Raw genomic sequence first — 8,140 nt, 5'->3', positions numbered from 1 at the left:
GAGCCCCCTGGACCACCAGCCCCAGTGAGAGGAAGAGAGACCCTCAGCTGCTGGAGAGTCCATGCCTCACATCGGTCCTTCAGCACACCGAGAATCTCCTGACTTCCAGTTTCCATCCCAGACCCCCTGAGGAGGGGAGGGGCTTGGGGAGCCCTACCTTGTCAGGCACTATCAATAAAGTTCACTGTACCCCCTCCCCAAAAAAGGTCACTGATCACATGGTACAGCATGTTTTGGGGATACTGAGCAAATTAATTTTGCTAAAGAAGAGGGTTTCTGCAGAGAAATAGTAAAAAAGGCTGGGAGTAACTAATATGTTATGTGCCAATTGCATCTAAATTTTTTTCAAAAGGCAGAGTATGGCAGGGCATTATGAAGCCAAATATATGGAAATCTGAATATAAGATCAGGGGCATTTTAAAATTATATTTTACTCAGTAGGAATGTTATAACTTTTGATGAAGGGAATGGCATAATTCTAGCAGTATGGTATGGGAAGGTTTTTGCAGAAACATGCTTAATAGTCATATTAAATAATATCAAAAACTATTATGCAGATACTATCCCCATTTATTTCTAAATCACATGTCTCATTAAAATCTAGATTAAAAAAAAAATCTAGATTTATGTTGGATGCAAATGACCAAGGAATTACTTTGAGATCATAGGTTTGCTCCTCTCTTCCTGACAGTCATTTAGCATATTGTCCATTGGGAGTCCATGAATTATTCCCCGCCCCCTCCACATCCTGCTGGTCCAGTTCTGTGAAAAACTAATTATAGCTATGGGTCAAGGTCAGGAGTAAGAATGAATGAGACTCCATGTAGCCAAAACCAGAATCAACATTGGGATAAACTGTTCCAAGTGCCTTTTCTAAGAGCACATCTCACCTGAGTTGTGGTAGCATTTACCTTCTGGGTGTGAAGGTGTCATTTTTTCCTTGAAAGGTGTTTCATAACCCATTAATTTTATTTGCCACATGGGTGTCACTATTTGTTCTTATTTGAGTTGAACTTAGAGTCAGGAAGTATAAATATCTTACCAAAATTTTATGTCCTGTTAGTGATAGAATGTCTTTTCACACTCCATTCCTCTATACCTGTTTTCTCTAGATGTTCTCCTCTCCACCTTACCCCCATTCCATCTTAAAAACTTCTATTCAGCCTTCTAAACCCTATTCAAACATGCCCACATAAACAAAAACTCTTTGAGATCAAATAGCTTGAGAATAAATGTACTGATAATATTTAAGTTTCTTCCCAGTTCTAAAATGTAAGGGTTCTCTGCTTGAAAAGCATTTTAGATCATATATAACTTTTGGAAGTCAGAGGGTCAGCAGTGAGCATCAACCCATGAACCAGGAGGTCACAGTTCAATTCCCAGTCAGGGCACATGCCCGGGTTGTGGGCTCGATCCCCAGTAGGGGGCCTGTAGAAGACAGCCAATCAATGATTCTCTCTCATCATTGATGTTTCTCTCTCTCTCTCTTCTCCTTTCCTCTCTTTGAAATCAATAAATATTTTTAAAAAGAAAATCATTTTTAAAAAATCTGGACATACTAAAAACTTAGATATACTCGATGTTGTATATACTGGATAAACTTTATATTTTCTGTTCATTTGCTGGTGTTTAAATTTGCTGGTGATTTCTTCGTGCTCTTGCATTGTTTTCCTGGTATTTTCCCAGTCTGATGCATGTGGAGAAAGAGGTCAGTGTAGGTGCTATTCTGACCCAGGTCACTTATTTGCTGTCAGATCTTTGGCAAGTCTTGCTGTAGGTCTCCATGACCCACAGCTGTTGCAGAAGAGTAACACTTGCCTTTGTGGGACAGTGAGGAGGGAAACACAAGACCCATACAACAAAGCCTTTTAAACAGTTAAAAGTCCTACTTGGGACCCTGGCTGGTGTGGGTCAGTTGGTTGGAGCATCGTCAACTTCCTTTTATTTATATTACATTCAAGCTACCCATAGGCATGGCCACGCTTGAGACCTTAGATTCACACCCAGTCCTTTGTAGTAAAGAACACTGTTGGCGACTGGCCGGCATGGTTTAGTGGTTGAGCATCCACCCATGAACCAGGAGGTCTCGGTTCGATTCCTGGTCAGGGCACGTGCTGGGGTTGTGGGCTCAATCCCCAGTGTGGGGTGTGCAGGAGGCAGCCGATCGATGATTCTCCCCCACCATTGATGTTTCTCTCTCTTCCTCTCTGAAATCAGTAAAAATATATTTTAAAAAATAAGACTGTTGGATTTTAATTGATAGATCTCTACCCCAGATGTCTGTAGGTTTACCTGGGGTTATTTGTTGCCTCTCAAGAAGGGTCTTCCAGGCTTCCATGCAGAGAGTATAAAGCCTGGTTGATAGTGTTTGAGAGCCAGGTGGGAGAATAGGGCTGGGCCGTGGTGAGGCACTGTGGTGCTTCTCTGTTCAGTGTGCAGACTTTCATTCATCTTCTTGTTTTACTATACGTAAACCCTCTGCTTTAATCTGGCCCTTTGCTATTTTCTTCCAGAGAATAAACCTCCTGTGTTACAGGGCTTGAGAGAAGTCTCTGGGCTGTGCTTGTGGGGATGGGATCTGCAAGTCTAATTGCTCCTTATATCTCCCCCTTTGGCTGTCTCCGCCTTGCAAAGTACCGTATCTGACGCCTAGTTCCTGAGCCTTTCCTGGAGGCCCCCCCAAAGTGAGTCCACTTACTTCCTGGTATTAGACATGAGTCCTAACCACCCTCCTCCCTACTCCACTCCCATGCAAGGCTTCCAGTTTTCCCTGGTTACCATCTCTATCCCTTTCCATCTTCCCAAACTGTATTGACATCTCTCATCTGTTTTCATCTTTCTCATGCTCTTATCCTTGTAGATTCTCATCCATTTTGTGCTTTCAGTGTGTCACGTTCCAGAAATGCCTGTGTTCACTCCACCCATATTCAATAAACAGGTGCTCTTTAAGTCCACCAGTGCCATGCAATGTAACACTCTGCAGTTGCTAAATGGAATAACAGCGACATGTCTGGACCTGTGAAGTGGGCAATATAGAAAATTAAATGAAAAAAGACAGCTGCAGGTTGGTATGTATGATACCATTTTCATAAAAATTTTATATATATAAACACACATATACATATGTTGTATATATAATATAAAACATATTCTCCTTAGCATTATCTGAGACAATATAAATAACTATATCAGAATAAATATACTTTTAGAGCTAGTTGGATATATTCATTTGGCAAAAATATTTCCAAGGGTCTGATTTAAAGTCTAGTCAATCTGGTAAATGTAGACATTTACTTTGGGGGCCATGGACCAGGAAGTAGCATTCACATTGTGTTCTATGTGAACAGTGCCCCCTGCAGTTGTGCAACTGTGGCGGCCCTTCCTGGAGGTCCCCCCAAAGAAGAACCTGACCTCTACAGAGTAGCAGCAGGGATTCACTTGCAAAGGAGGTGCTTCTCCCACGTGCAACTCCTAGTGTTACCTTAAGCTGTCAGTTGGAGTGTAGGCCTGCCTGGCAACTTTGGAGGGGCAAGCCAGGCACGGGGGCTGGGCAGAGGATGTGGCCACACCTAGATCTAGGGGTGCCCTGTGGACTCCAAAAGGCTCCTCCAGATGTGTGGGTTCTATGTCCAGCTTCTGGAGGAGGGCTGAGGGCTGTTGGCATCCCCCACCCCACTACCAGAGATAGGGAGCTCTGGGGAGTCTTCTCCATTGGCCAAGATAGTGTGTGTGTGTGTGTGTTTCTTGTGTGTGTTTGTGTGTGTATGTTCTTACACTTAGCGGCCAAAAGCTAGAAAGATGAATGGACAGGGCTCAAGGGCCCCCCAAAAGCTGGCAAGATAATTGTATAGAAAAAAAGCCCTCCCCTCCCTATCCCTGGCCGAGTAGCTCTGTTAATTAGAGCATTGTCCAGATACACCAATGAATGCATAAATAAATGGAAAAACAAATCGATGTTTTTCTCCCTTCCTCTCTCTCTAAAATCAACCAATAAAAAGTTTTTTAAAAAGAACCACAGGCTTGAGCAGGAAGGGGGATGGTCTTTGAGACGGGAGTCCACCATTCTCTCAGGTCTGTGGCACCTGAATTAACCTCTTTCATTTGGCACCAGCACCTGTCTCATTAGTTTGGCTTTCTTTGCAGCAGGCAGACAAACCGATTCCCGGCCAGAGCATGTACCTAGGTTTCGGGCTCAATCCCCAGTCTGGGTGTTTGCGGGAGGCAGCCGATTGGTGTTTCTTTCTCACAATGATGTTTCTCTCTCACTCTCCTCTCTCCTCTCTCTCTAAAATCAATAAAAATATATTAAAAATAGAGATAAATAAAAATCTGATGCTGAGGCCGAACCTTTAGAGAGTTGAATCTTTAACAGGGTTTCTCAACCATGGCCCTACTGACCTTTGAGACGAGACAATCCTTTGCCATGGGGGGCTTTCCTCTGCATTGCGGGATTTTAGCACCATCTCTGGGCCCTACACACTAGATGCCAGTTGAACCCTCTCCCAATTGGAATGACCAAAAGACATGGCCAAGTGTTACCTGGTGGGAGGAGCAAATCGCCCAATTGAGAATCACTGCTGTAGGGGCCAGGATCCAGGCATCATATTTTTAAAAATCTTCCCAGGTGATTCCCATGTGCAGTCGAGTTTGAGAATCAGTGCTCGGATGGAGTTTCCTCTGGGAAGTGTATCCTGATGGAAAATCCCGGGAATTTTAGAGAGGTTTCTGTAAACTGTGATTTGCTACTGACTCATCATGAATGGATCTATTGTGGGCCAGATGAGCAGTTCCGCTCATCCTATCTAGTAAGACTATTTTTTTCTATCAAGGGGACTTTGGAAAACAAAGAGGCTCTAACATCTCGAGAAGCTAGCAAAGCCTGCTGAGCTAGAAACACAGAGAACCTTTACAGCAAGCCAATGAAAGAGACCCAAACTAATGAATGGTCTAACCAAGCATGTCAAACTCTCAGCCGGTGGAGTTTAGCATGCTTGGTAAGCAATACTTGAGGACCCACAGGGTGTACCTTATTGATGCCAAGATAATATTGACTGGAGATGCCCTGTGGGCCAGGGTCTTGTGCTGGGGGATCTCTTTATATGCCACCAAATAAGACATCTAAGTTATAAACAATATGTTAATAAATTAATCCTATATAATAAAAGGCTAATATACAAATCAACCGAAGGGCAGAATGACATGCACTGACCACCAGGGGGCAGATGCTCAACACAGGAGCTGCCCCCTGGTGGTCAGTGTACTCCCACAGGGAGAGCACAGCTCAGCCAGAAGCCGGGCTCACAGCTGGCAGTGGTGGTGGCTGGAGCCTCTCCTGCTACCATGGCAGTGCTAAGGATGTCTGACTGCTGGCTTAGGCCCATTCCCTGCCAGTTGGACATCCCCAAGGGCTCCCAGACTGCAAGATGGCACAGGCTGAGCTGAGGGACTCCCCCCACCCTGAGTGCACGAATTTCATGCACTGGGCCTCTAGTATTAATAATAAATAGGTCTAGTTTAAGGAATAGACATGTCAATACTTCTGAAACATGTTTTAACCCTAACTTGTGTACAAAAACATTTATACATTTTGAGTCTGCTCCCCAGTATCATTGTGGCAGAAACTACAGGTTGGCTCTTTCTACACCCTTCCATTCTCTTTTCTACTAAGGACACCAGAAAGCTAAACACTTGCCTTCCAGATTTCTCTGCTGGTGGGAGTAGCCATGTGACATAATTTTGGCCACTAAGAATGCAAGCTCTATGAAGACAGATTTTTGTCTATTTTGTTCTCTGCTGGTTAAAACTCACCAAATCTTACACTCTTAAAAATGTCCACTCCAGGTTGGGGGAAAAGACAGATGTTGTTTAAGGGTATAAACTTGCAACCAATAGTAAATGAATCCTAGAGATCTAAATGCATAGGATAGTGATTGTAGAAAACAATATTGTATTACAATCCTTAAACTTGCCAAGAGACTAGAACTTAATTATTCCAACACTAAAAAAATGATAATTATGTAATGTGGTAGAGGTGTTAATTATTGTCACAGTAGCAGTCATATTATAATATATAAATGCATCAAATTAACATGTACACCTTAAATTTACACAATGTTATATGTCAACTATGTTTCAATGAAAAAAATTAAAATGTCCAGTTTATGTATATCAGTTATTTCAAAAATGTGAAAAAATGAAAGAGCAATTGTTAATAAATTTCAAATTGGGGAAAAAAATTGGCCCTTCAGAGAAAATCCTGAGAGGAAGTAAGACACCAAGACCCTGTTTCTCTAAAGTTCAGGTAAATTGCAGTGCTGAGATTGATCTTGCTAACACTAGATGTCACCATTGTGCTGTGCTAAAGTAGCTGACCCTCAGGAGTGCTGTTTAATATTACTCAGCAGAGTCAGGCTGTTCAGGTGTTTGAAGATTGTTCATCCTCATTCCACCCATGCTGGACTATGATTGCTGTGGCCTTATTAAAACTCCCTAAACCTTGATTTTTTTCTTGGTTATAATTCATTCTACATTCCTGTGCCCAGTACTGCTTGGGGCCAAGTTAGAAGGAGAGGAGGGTGCCAGCCTCCATGCTCTGTGCTTCAGATAAAGAGTTCCCTGTGCTGTGGTTCCCACCTCCAGGTCTCTGTCTGGGACCCGTGCTTGCAACTCTCTGGAGGCCTCTGGGGGCTAACTTTTAATAATGGACTTATGATTCTGCAGACACCAAAGTGATTCAGATAAAGAATCAGTGGAAGTTGCTTGAATCAAGTGTCTTTAGTTCCAGTTGTTGCTTCCTCAACAAGATATTAGTCTTTAATTTTCCATAGCGGTCCTTTAATGAATACTAATAACCAGTACATTTTGTGGTGCTTACTTATCAAAGATTCAAACCTAGGCGGCCTGGCTTCAGAGCCCATGCTCTAACCATCACACAATATAGCCCTCCTTTTTCCACTGCTGTTTTTTGTTGTTGTTTTTTTCAGCTTCATTGTATGATTGACATACAATCAGCTTGTTGATTTCTACAAAAGGTCTTGCTGGGATTTGATTGGATTGCTTTGAATATATAGATCAATTTGGGGAGAACAACATTGAGTAGTTCAGTCAATGAACATAGTATCCATGTACTAGATATTTTTTCATTTTGCTTGTTATTTTTTAAAACTTTTTTTTAAATCCTCACCCAAGGATATGTTTACAGTATTGATTTTTAGAGAGAGAGAGAGAGGAAGGGAGAAAGAGCAAAACATGGATCAGTTGCCTCCTGTATATGCCCTGACCGGGAATCAAACCTGCAACCTTTTGGTGTGCTTTTTATTCAATCTCAGATTTCCCCGCTTTGCTTTCTCCTGTCTCCCTAATCTACCAATGGATTTCATATACCCCGCTACCCCCCCCCCGCCCCCCCCCCCCCCCCCCCCCGTCTTCTCCTTTGATTCTAGTGTATAAAATAAGGTGCAAAACTGCCATTTCTCAATCTGTTGAGATTTTGCTTCCCGGCAAACTGTTCTGTTGTTGGTTTGGCTCAAATAAACTCATAGAAATTCTTACAGGCTTGGACATTTCTTATGTCGGCAAATTATTGATAAGAATAACCTTGATAAGAATGACCCGTATTTTGAGATACTGCATCTACATCAGCTGTCGTGCGATGAAAACATCTGTGATTCTCTGACAAAAATCACAGGTACTACTGATACTACCGTGGTTTGTTGCCAACACGTAATTGAAGGAAATGCTGTTTCGGTTAGAGATGAGCGAAAACGACCATAAACTTGCTCACCTACTCAAGGTCCCTGAGGGTCCCAGGGTAAGAAGCCCTGCGCTGGGAGCGGCGCCAGAGAACCACCGAGCTGCGCGCTCTGGCATCCTAGAGAGGAAGCACGTGCGGCCTGGGCGGCGCGCTCGGGGTGACGCACTTCCGTTCACGCCGGCCTCGGCGTCTTGTCGGAGGTGAGTGTTGGGTTTGTCACCTGGGAGTCGCTGCTAGGAGCGCTCCCTTCACCCTTAGAGAAGGCAGTCGCCTTTGCCCCTGCTGCCGCGGCGGAAGGAGTCGGAGGCGGCCTGCGAGCCAGGCCCGCTCGCCCCGGGTGCCCTCGCTCCCAGCGGCTTTGGGGAATGGAGGCTGTGGATGGAAAGG

This window comes from Myotis yumanensis, unplaced genomic scaffold (assembly GCF_028538775.1).
Source record: "Myotis yumanensis isolate MYYU_CA2020_CCGP unplaced genomic scaffold, mMyoYum1.0.hap1 SCAF_18, whole genome shotgun sequence".
NCBI classification, from domain to species: Eukaryota; Metazoa; Chordata; class Mammalia; order Chiroptera; family Vespertilionidae; genus Myotis; species Myotis yumanensis.
Note: the sequence above shows the minus strand (reverse complement) of the source record.